General features: G+C 38.1%; 1 pseudogene; it reads right to left on the bottom strand.

The window, feature by feature from the left end:
• Positions 1 to 3663: 3663 nt before the first annotated feature.
• LOC102438850 lies at positions 3664 to 4547 on the bottom strand (annotated as a pseudogene).
• Between the last annotated feature and the right edge of the window lie 6606 nt (positions 4548 to 11153).

Here is an 11153-nt window from a genome sequence, read left to right on the forward strand (position 1 = left end):
TCGGTTAGTTATTTTAGTTATAGTTAGTTATTTTCTATTGTGTTCTTGGCGTTTGTGCATTATGTTATGATACTCTTCTTTTTCATCAAGAAGGCCTTTCTGAGGTACAGCATGATGACTCGATGGGAGTATATATATGCTCAGCTTCTCACTGAGGTCCCTTCGTGACTCACACTGAGTCACACCACTTCATTGCAGATCCCAGGGGGAGAAGTTAAGAATCCTCAACCCAGTATACACCTTCCCTGCAAAAGTAGGGCACCCACTTGTAGTGCCTCTTTGCCTTTTAGTGCATACATAAGCTCACCACTGCCACTGAACCCTGCTCAAACCAAAGCAGGTCAGGGGAAGTAGTGGAATGCCAAACAACCCACTTCCCACTGTGGCAGGAAAGCAAGAAACTAGAAAATTACTGGATAAGTGGAATGGGGAAAGTGAGACAACCTAATTCAACAAGACCAAGCAATTTGAACAACTTACAGCCAGTTAGTGATTCACAAGATCTTATCTTCCCTAACCAAGGACAACAACTGGTTTAGACCTCTCCTCCCTAACCAGAGAATGCACAGCTTAAATCACCCTGGTCTGGGAGATAGACAGAAACCCAATTAATGCCATTTGTGCCAGCCAAGCGCAGGAATAGATGAAGTCAGGAGAACAAATAACAAAAACTTGATTAGAGCCAGACAGGCCCACGATAAAAGTAAAAGAGTAAAGATGGCCAAAGAATAATCCCAAACTCCACTGTATGCTAAGTGTGATGCACCAGCATATTAAAAACTCACCTGGAAAGCAGATGACTATTCTGCTGAAACCCTCCCCCAAGATTCTCACCCACAGGAAAGAGATAAAAACCCTTAAGACAAAGACCCAGGATGGGCTTGGTCTAGAGCAGCAGTCGCCAAACTTTCGGACCTCACAGACCACCAGGGGTCCACGGACCACCAGTTGGTGACCGCTGATCTAGAGCAGGCCCATGACCCTTCTTGAACATGAACTTTTAACTTTCCAGTAGAACAGTGGTTGGCAAACTGTGGCTCGCGAGCCACATGCGGCTCTTTGGCCCCTTGAGTGTGGCTCTTCCACAAAATACCACGTGCGGGTGCGCACGTACAGTACGATTGAAACTTTGTGGCCCATGCATAGAAGTCGGTATTTTGTGGAAGAGCCACACTCAAGGGGCCAAAGAGCCGCATGTGGCTAGGGAGCCGCAGTTTGCCGACCACTGCACTAAAATCTAGGGGTCCCCACGAGAATTGCAACTAGGGGAGCAGTGGGCAGCAGCAGCTTGTCCTGGGCTTACCCCCTGATCCTATACATTTGTTGGTCATTGTTATGTCTTCTTGGGAGAGGTGTCTGTTCAGGACCTCTGCCCATTTTCTAATTGGATTATTTGGGGGTTTTTTGGTAAAGTTTATTGTGACTGTTAGCAAAGTAAAAACTATGCACATAAAACTTCAGAATTTTTAACAGAGTTCAACCTAAGTCCAGACAGGAATGTGCTTTTACAGGCTCTTAAGAGCCATAAGTGAAAATTCAGCTAAAATTCAAAAGGAAGATATCTGAACTCCCTTCAGCGTTTTCCCACTAATTGGTTATTTCAAGCTCAGGGAGTTTGTAAGATTGACTTAAGGAAAATGAATAGCGATGCTTAGTCACTTATGATTAGTGAAAATAGGAAAGCCAAAGATAAATCTACTTGCTTGAAAGATTTGGGAATTCTGCAAAATCTTTTTAGAATTAATGTTTATACAAAGCATGTGTACTGTTATTATTGTCTTAATCAAGTTATGGTTGGTATCAAATGTATGCCATACTCAAATATATTTTTATTTCTATATTTAAAGAAATAATATTATTTATGAACCCTTATTTTACATGTGAGTAAAAGACAACAGATGACATTTAAGATAATCTAATCAATTTGAATGGCCTTAAAACTGCACCTGTCCAAATGTCAAATAAAACATATAGGTGTTTAGCTAACATTCCTAATATTCCTTCTAGTCTATAAAAATACAACGAATGTGAGGATGGACTCATTAGAAGCAAGACTTGTAATAAATGGGATACAATGTAACCTTATTAGCAAAATTCTTGGAGCAATGCCTATTAAGTATTAGATGTCCACATCTTAAAAGCCTTATATTTTTCTCAAACAAGTCAGTGCTGCTGAGTCTTTGCCTCTAGTTCTGAAAATAATGCAGGTGGAACTACAACAAATTTTTCTGCCTGAATTGCAGTGTGTCATCCAATTAGGTCAAAGGAAACACATCAAAATTGTATTATTTACAAAAAGGAGCACATTAATTTTTGTTTACATTCCTAAAATAAGTGGAGAAGATAATTATGTGACTTTCTTTAATTTAACAAGAAGATATTTACATAATTGCAGGAAGATGTAACTATGACTACAAACAAAAAAGGTACCAATATTTTTTTTAAATATGTTTTTATTAGTTTTAGACAAAGAGGATGGGAAAGTGAGAGAGAGAGAGAGAGAAAGAGAGAGAGAGAGAGAGAGAGAGAGAGAGAGAGAGAGAGAAACATTGATGTGAGAGAGAAACTGATCTACTACTCCTGCATGCCCCCTACTGGGGATCAAGCCTGCAACCTGGGCAGGAATGGAACCAGTGACTTTTTGGTGCACAGGACAACGCTCAACCAACTGGGCCTCACCAGCCAGGGCAAAAAACAATATTAACAAAGATAATAACATACAAAAACATTTTGAGGGAATGTATACTGCAATTTGACACATCTCTCTCGCTTTTAATAATGTCTCTTGTTTGACTATACCACTTAACAACGTACAGGGTTCCTTTATTCCACGAGTTTGTTTCTATGATGGTGTTATTCAGATATCTGTACTCAGTCTTCTCTCACTCTACACTTATTTGCTTTTTATGGTTTCAGTGAGAATTACATTGGTAGATAGAAAAACAGGCAGATATACTATAATTAGATAGACAGATAGATAAATGTATTCCATATGTATGTATAAAATGTAGATTTGTATTTACAATTGCCTCTTAAGAAAATCCTCTAGTCATCTCAAAATTGAAGAAAAATATGTGCTAATGTTATTTCATGTGTCAAAAGCTAAAAAGGTATGTAATTATTACTTACTCATACACTAATTCATATTATACCTTTAGTTCAATAAATGAATAAGAATCTAAAAATGTTTTGAGAAAAATAATATGAAAATTTTAATATAAGATAAATACTATTTTTCACACTTGCATTGAATTCATGGGCATATCTTAAATTGTTAGAGAAATATGTCACTAAAACACAATTGAGAATCATCTTGTTCTTTTTTGAAATATTTGGTATTAACTTATATCAAAAATAGACTATATAAGCATACAAACATATTTTACAGAGTTTATTGTTGCCATGGTAAGCAAAATCATCTTTTTTTTTTAATTTAAAATATCTACATTCTTTATTTAAAGATGTGTTTTTTCAAAAACAAACAAACAAACAAACAAACAGACATGTTGAGCCCAGGCTGGTGGCATTGTCCTGTACACCAAAAGGTCAGTGCGATTCCTGGTCAGGGCATACACCCAGGTTGAGATGCTTATGGGAGGCAACCGATCGATGTTTCTCTCCCTCTCCCTTCCTCTCTAAAATCAATAAACATATATTTTTTAAAAATTACCTACAAGGACCTTTCATATGTTTTTGATTCTCAGAATCACCCTGGGAGATAGGCAGGTTTTAGTTATTCATTCTAATGAGGTATTTTCTCCATAAATACAGAATACTGCCAAGAAAAGTTTGCTTTTAGACCCTAGCTTTTAAAAAGCTGTTTTTCTGGTAACTTTAGTTTCAGAAATTGCATTCAACATTTCTTATTTCCATAAGTCCATCCTTTACAAAGAAGATAAGAAATTTCTGAAGTCCACCTTTGAATTCTTTTTGGATTCACTCTGGCTAAGTAACGTTTTTAGTTGAGAGAAGTGTTTCTTTGTTTTGTTCACATTTTTTGAGGAGCAAGTGGGTGTTGAGTGTCCAGCTGTAGGTGTTCTGAAAGTCAATGCTGGGCTCTTGCCTTTGGAACCAGACACCCTGTGATTTAGGTCTGCAGAACCTAGAGACTTTCTCTCTGGGGTCTTCAGGCTGCGTTTCCTCGCGGGAGTGGCAGGATTGCTCCTCAGTGCTGACAGAAAGCTTCTGCTCTTTCTATGATGTTTCACTGTTTTGTTGCATGTTTTACAAGTACTCAACAGTACACTTTTGGAGTCTTTGTACTTTTTCACAATTTTTGCTTCTTTAAAACTGAGTGTACAATTTCTTGCTTCTCAATTAAGAAGTTTCTGTATTCTTGGTGTCAGTTTGGGCTTGGGTTTGAGGAGAACTCGAGAATTATCCAGAATCAGCAACTGGAAACAGTATGGGCATGTTTCTTCAAAAGTGCTTTTAGCATAGGAGATAGCGGGCCTGGCCGGGGCAGCGAGCCTGCAGTTTCCGCGCCGCAGCCTCGAGGCAGTGCTTCTGCCTCATCGCCACCACAGTCCCACCACGACACAAGGAGACTCCGGCCAAAATCATCTTCTTATGAAAAGAACTGAATGAAAGAGTAGGTTAAGTAGTTCAGCCTATTATGGAATTGGCCATAAAGCCCACAGGCTTCTTTTAGTTAAAAAAAATATTAAATATTCCTGGCACAAGATATAAAAAAAATACCATGTGAGAATTTTTTGTTAATTTCCTTCATTAGCATGTTCACATGTTCTAAACAGGACAAGTTTAAAAATCATCTGTTTTCCTTTCAATGACGTTTCAGTGCAGTGCAAGTGCAGCCTAAACTGCCCCTCATCGCTAATTCTGAAATACTGGTCTGATCTGGTGCAGAGGATGAGGCCACCCGGAGCTTCTGGTAGAGACTTTATTGTTGAAACAGAGAAGATTTTCCAGGGGGTTGTCCTATGAAGCCTTGGAAGTCATTGTGTGGTTTGTCTCAAGTAGTGGGAGTGCTCTATACACCACAACCTCATGGCTGTACTGTTTGGTGAAAACCTGTAAAGATCGAGTCTGTACAGTAAAGCAAATAAAGCATTTGTTTTCATGAAGGACTCTGTAAAACACAGCTTTTTTTTTTCCTTTTTGGTGCCCAGGTAATAGTGTGAGGCCAGTAGAGAAAGGAGAGTTCTTCCCACTTTTATGTGGAAGAGGGCATGGCTCGGCACATGACATATCAGGGAACAAAAGGGCTTTTCTCCGAGTCCTCCTTTGCTGTAGAGGAGGGTACGAGCAGCAGCAAAAGACAGTCTCAAGTGGCTCCTGAAAGAGAGAATTCAATGAGGAGAACGAGCAAAAGGATGAGGATTAGGACAGAAGAGGGTTATGTGTGTGATGCACCCTGGAGAGACCGAGAAATACTGTGAAGTGAGGTCATCAAGGAATCTGTATAATAGTCTACCTTATGCAGATAGGAAATTGGTTCATTGAAATTTGCCTGTTGCTCTTTAAAAAAATAATAATAATATTGATTTCAGAGAGGAAGGGAGAGGGAGAGAGATATAGAAACCTCAATGATGAGAGAGACTCGTTGATCTGGTGCCTCCTGCACACCCCTTATTGGGGATCGAGCCCACAAACCCAGCATGTACCCTGACCGGGAATGGAACCCTGATCTCCTGTTTGATTGCTTGATGCTCAACCATGGAGCCACACCTGCCAGGCTGCCTGGTTGCTTTTAATGTGATGCAGTTTATACCTCTACATGGAAAATAACAGGTCACACCAGTAATTAAAATTATACTCATTAGAAGACATTTTATCAAAGCACTTTATTCCTTAGTCACATTTAATCTGAATAAGATATTGAATGCACTCACAATAATGGGAATCACTCCATATTTGCCACCTAACATCCTGAAAGTGGACACATATTAGATCTTTACTCTCTTTTCACATCTATAAAATAAATATGATCACAGCAATACCTATTTATGCCATTAACATAATTAGGAACATATGTACAAAATACAGTAATATAGCTTCTTAGAAAAGCTTTTTTGTGAATCTCTTAATTTAATTCTAATATACTACATTTATAATATTTCTTTACAAGTTGATGTAAATTTATACCATTCATTCATTTGTTGATTTATTTATTAATAACTAGAGGCCCAGTGCATGAAAATTCATGCACTTGGGGGGGTCCCTCAGCCCAGCCTGCGCCCTTTCGCAGTCCAGGAGCCCTCAGAGGGTGTCCATCTACCAGCTTAGGCCTGCTCTCCAGGGGATCAGGCCTAAGCTTACAGTCAGACATCCCTCTGGCAGCCTGGGAGCCCTTGGGGGATATCCAACTAATGACTTAGGCCCGCCCCCCAGGGAGTTGGACATCCTTAGTGCTGCCACGGCAGTGGAAGAGGCTGCCACCACTGCCGCTGGGCTGGCCAGCCATGAGCTGGCTTCTAGCTGAGCGGCACTCCCCTGTGGAAGCACACTGACCACTAGGAGGCAGCTCCTGCATTGAGTGTCTGCTCCCTGGTGGTCAGTGTGTATCATAGCGACTGGTTCCTGGTCGTTCCGCCATTAGGGTCAATTTGCATATTACCCTTTTATTACATAGGATTGTGGACTGTTTAAAAACTGTACATCATCATCATCAAAAACATACTATCTTATACTGAGAAAGCATTGCTACTTATGGCATATTATATTTAATAACAAATTAAAAGTAAATATACAATAATATTTGTGCTAACAAATACCATTGTGAAAATGCCATCTGCCTTTCCTAATACACTGTCCTTGAAGTACTGAAAAATGATCATTTCCATTTTTTGAGATCCAGCCCTACAGAGAAACTCTTATAGTGAATACAGCTGACTCAAATATAAAAGATGGATTGTTGCTGTTGGGAAAATATAAAGTAGAATTTTACAGTAATCAGATGAAGTACAAAGTGAATCAGATTCTGGAAACATTTTTTAATTTGTTCTAGATGTTCTATGTTTTGATTCATTCATTTATCCATTAAACTATTTAGTCAATTAGAATTAAATATAAGACTGTGAATCATAAGAAAAAATACTACAATAAATAGAGAGTAGCATATTAAAATAAAATATGGTGCTGCATTTTTGCTAAAATTATAAAGCAAAAAGACATAAAATAAAAAGACCTTTCCAAACATATCAAGGGTAAAATGTAAAAGGACCATAATTCTATTACAACTTTTATAAGTTAGAATCTATTGAAAATGTTTTCCTGTTATATTTCCTCTTGGAAAACCAACTGCTCCTATTAACACTTGGAGTGGGGGAAACGAGTTAAGTCGGCTCGCGTGAATTGCGCGTACTCCACGGGAGCCGTCTTTAACTCGGTTCATATAGATTTGCGGTGGAGTGCGGGAAACGTGTAAACTCGGGCCGATTGTAACTGCGTATTACCAAATATTTGTTTGTAATCCACCCTTTTGGTGGATGGAACAAAACCAAAAGACAGAGCCATCTTATATTTTGGCGGGAAATTCACCCCACACCGGAGTGTTAAAAGGTAGCTGAGGAAGAAAACTACACTCCACCCTCAGCAGCATTTCTGAAAGGACTCTGACAGCTACCAGCAAAGTAAAAGAAGAAAATAAACTGAGCTCATGGAGTTGGTAGCCCCAACTGGAGAGAGGAGAATTGTCATAAAGGCCTATTTTGGGAAAATGCCATTGCTTAAATAGCTGGCTCTGAGATAGCTTTGAGAGAGCAATCACAGTCTCCTAGTAAAGCTGTGGAACTGAGCAATTCCACCCCAGCCATTCTATCAAGTAGACCTGTTAGTGACTCTCTTCAGCCTCACAGGCCCAGAGCTTCACTCTGTCAGACACAGGACAGAGAACTAGAACCATGAAGGGGGGAAACACCTCCTTAGCTTCCCCACAAACAACTTCATAAAGGCAGAAGAGGATAGGATTTAAGCAGGCAAACTTGGTTAGTGTTATTAATAACGCATACCAACAACTTTCAGGAATATGATCTAAATTATATTTCATAAACCACGGAAACTGAGATAAAAGTGGAGCTTATACTACTTTAAAGAAATATAAAATACAGAATAGCAGTGGCCTTATTTATTGATTTCTGGCAGTATTCTAGGGTCATTAAGCCCGTTACTTTATTAAATCACTTTTAGAGTAAACATTTTTACCAATGAGGAAACTGATGCTCTGAAATACTCCATATCTTGAATTATTCAGAGGTCAGTTTGGCTCCAATAGTCATTCCACTTCACCAAACACAAACCTTCACCAGATGAAAGATGCCGAAAGTGAATATTTAAATGTAAAAAAATGAGAACACATTGCAATTAGCCTCCTAGGTAAGGGAGACTTGAGAGGTTATGATGTACTCTGGATTCAATTTGATATTTTCCCTTATTGTTTGGATACATTCCACCCAACTATTTAATTGAAATATAGAAACACTAAGCCAAGGGTTATTATTCAAGAATGAATAACACTTACAGATACAAACATTCATTTGAATATTTCAGATTGTACGATTTTCAAATAGAGCCTAAATTTCTGAGAACAGGCATGGTATCATTTTCATTTGTGACCTTCATATCTTTTCTCATATTATGGGAAAAGAAGATTCTTTAGCTCATTATTTTTCATTATTTTTAGAATAATTAAATAAATACTTTTGGCATCTGTACAATATCTCACTCCCTTTGTTAGATTGGAACTCTGGCCATACTAATTCCATCAAAGCAAGTTCTATAAATTCTCCAAGCCTCTGTTTTGACATCTGTAAAATGGGGATAGGAACAAAATCTATATATAAAGAGTTCATCTGATTGTTAGCTTATACATAAGATTTATTTTTCACATACTAATAACTTAAAAATGATTTATCATCATGTTGTCATCAGTCATCAAGAGTATCCCAGAATTAAACAGAAAAGAGTACCCTAGAATTTTTAGACTTTATGTGCCTATATATCTTCTATTGAGGATGTATCAAATTATCACACCTTGTGGCTCAATACAGTACAAAGATATTACCTTATAGTTTGCAAGTACAGAATAGGTTTCACTGAGCTAACCTCCAGTTGTTCACAGAGCAGCATTTTCTCTATGGCCTCTAGGAGGAGAGTCCGTTTTCTTTCTTCCTCAGCTTCTGAAGGCCTCCCCAGGCCTTGGCTCCTGACCCCTTCCTTCATCCTCAAAGTCAAAAGCATAGAACCTGCAACTCTCTCAGAACCCGTTTCTCCTGCTTTCATCATTCACTTACAAGGACTCCCTGGGATTATATTGGATTTGTTTTGATGAACCAAGATATTCTTTCTGTTTTAAGATGATTAATTACTCACATTTACCAGGTAAGGTAATATATTCACATGTCAGGTGGTAAGGTAAGTTAACATTTAAATGTTTGGGAAATTTCAAAGTGGATATCTTTGGGGGCAATGAGTTGATTGTAATGACTCCCATAGTTTCCATGGTGGATTCAGTATTGGCTATATTCCTTCTATCTCTGTGTGATACATATACAACAGTAATGATGAGATATATTAAGTTCATTACTTCCATAAGGTAATCATGACACCTATTTCGGTGTATTTTAAACAGTGACTAGATCCTCTTTAGGATATTTTATTTAAATGTGGAATACTTGGTAAAGCATATAAACCATTTTGACACTTTTAATTTTTAACAAATTTTTAAAATCTTTACTGTTGAGAGTATTATAGATGTCACCATTTTCCCCACCATTGCCCCTCTCCACCTGGATTCAGCCCCACCCCAGGACTTCACCACCCTATTGGCTGTGTCCATGGGTAACTCATATATGCATATACGTTCTTTGGTTAATCTCTTTCCACCATCCCTTCCCGCTTCCCTCTGAGATTCCTCAATCTGTTCCATGTTTCCGTGCCTCTGGTTCTATTTTATTCATAAGTTTATTTTGTTCATTAGATTACTTATTCATTTATTTTGATTTTTAGATTAAATTATTGATAGATATGTATTTATTGCTATTTTATTGTTCATATTTTTATTATTTTCTTCTTCATCTTAAAGAAGACTCTTCAACATTTCATGTTAGGTGGTGATGAAATCCTTTATTTTGTCTTGTCTGTGAAGCTCTTTATCTGACCTTCAATTCTAAATGAAAGCTTTGCTGGGTAAAGTAATATTGGTTGTAGATCCTCGCTATTCATCACTTTCAATATTTCTGGCCTGCAGAATTTCTGTTGAGAAATCAGCTGACAGTCTTATGGGCACTCCCTTGTAGGTAACTAAATACTTTTTTCTTGCTGCTTTTAAGATTTTCTTTGAGTTTGACCTTTGGCATTTTAATTATGATGTATCTTGGTGTGGGACTCTGCATTCAACTTGTTTAGGACTCTGCACTTTCTGGACTTGTAAGTCTATTTCTTTCACCAAGTTTTCTATCATAATTTTTTCAACTAGGTTTTCATTTTTTTGCTTCCTTTCTTTTCCTTATGGTACCCCAATAATGTGAATGTTGGTACACTTGAAATTGTCCCAGAGACTCTTTACACTATCTTCATATTTTTTAAATTCTTTTTCTTTTTGCTCTTCTGATTGGGTGTTTTTTGCTTCCTCATATTCCAAATCATTGATTTGATTCTCAGAAAACTCTACTCTACTCTCGATTTCCTATAAATTATTCTTCATTTTAGTTAATGTATCCTTCATTTCTGACCGGTCCTTTTTCATGTCTTCGATGGTCTTACTAGGTTCCTTGAAATTCTCACTAAGTTCCCTCACATTCTCACTAAGTTTCTTGAGCATCCTTATAACCATTATTTTGAACTCTATATCTAGCAGTTTGCCTGTTTCCATTTCTTTTAGTTCTTTTTCAGGAGATTTCTTTTGTTCTTTCATTTGTGACATGTGTCTTTGTCTCCGCATTTCGGATGCTTCCCTATGTTTGTTTTTATATATTAGATAGAGCTGCTATGTCTCCTGGAGTTGGTAGAGTGGACTTATGTAGGAGGTGAACTGTGGGGCCCAATTGCTTAGCCTCTCCAATCACCTGAGCTGGGCACTCTAGGTGTGCCCCTGTGTGGGCTGTGTGCACTGTCTTGTTGTAGTTGAGCCTTGATTGTTGTTGGTGTCACTGGGAGGAATTGACCCCCCAGGCCAATTGGCTGTGAGGACTAGC

This window comes from Myotis lucifugus, unplaced genomic scaffold (genome assembly GCF_000147115.1).
Source record: "Myotis lucifugus unplaced genomic scaffold, Myoluc2.0 scaffold_245, whole genome shotgun sequence".
Classification (NCBI taxonomy): Eukaryota; Metazoa; Chordata; class Mammalia; order Chiroptera; family Vespertilionidae; genus Myotis; species Myotis lucifugus.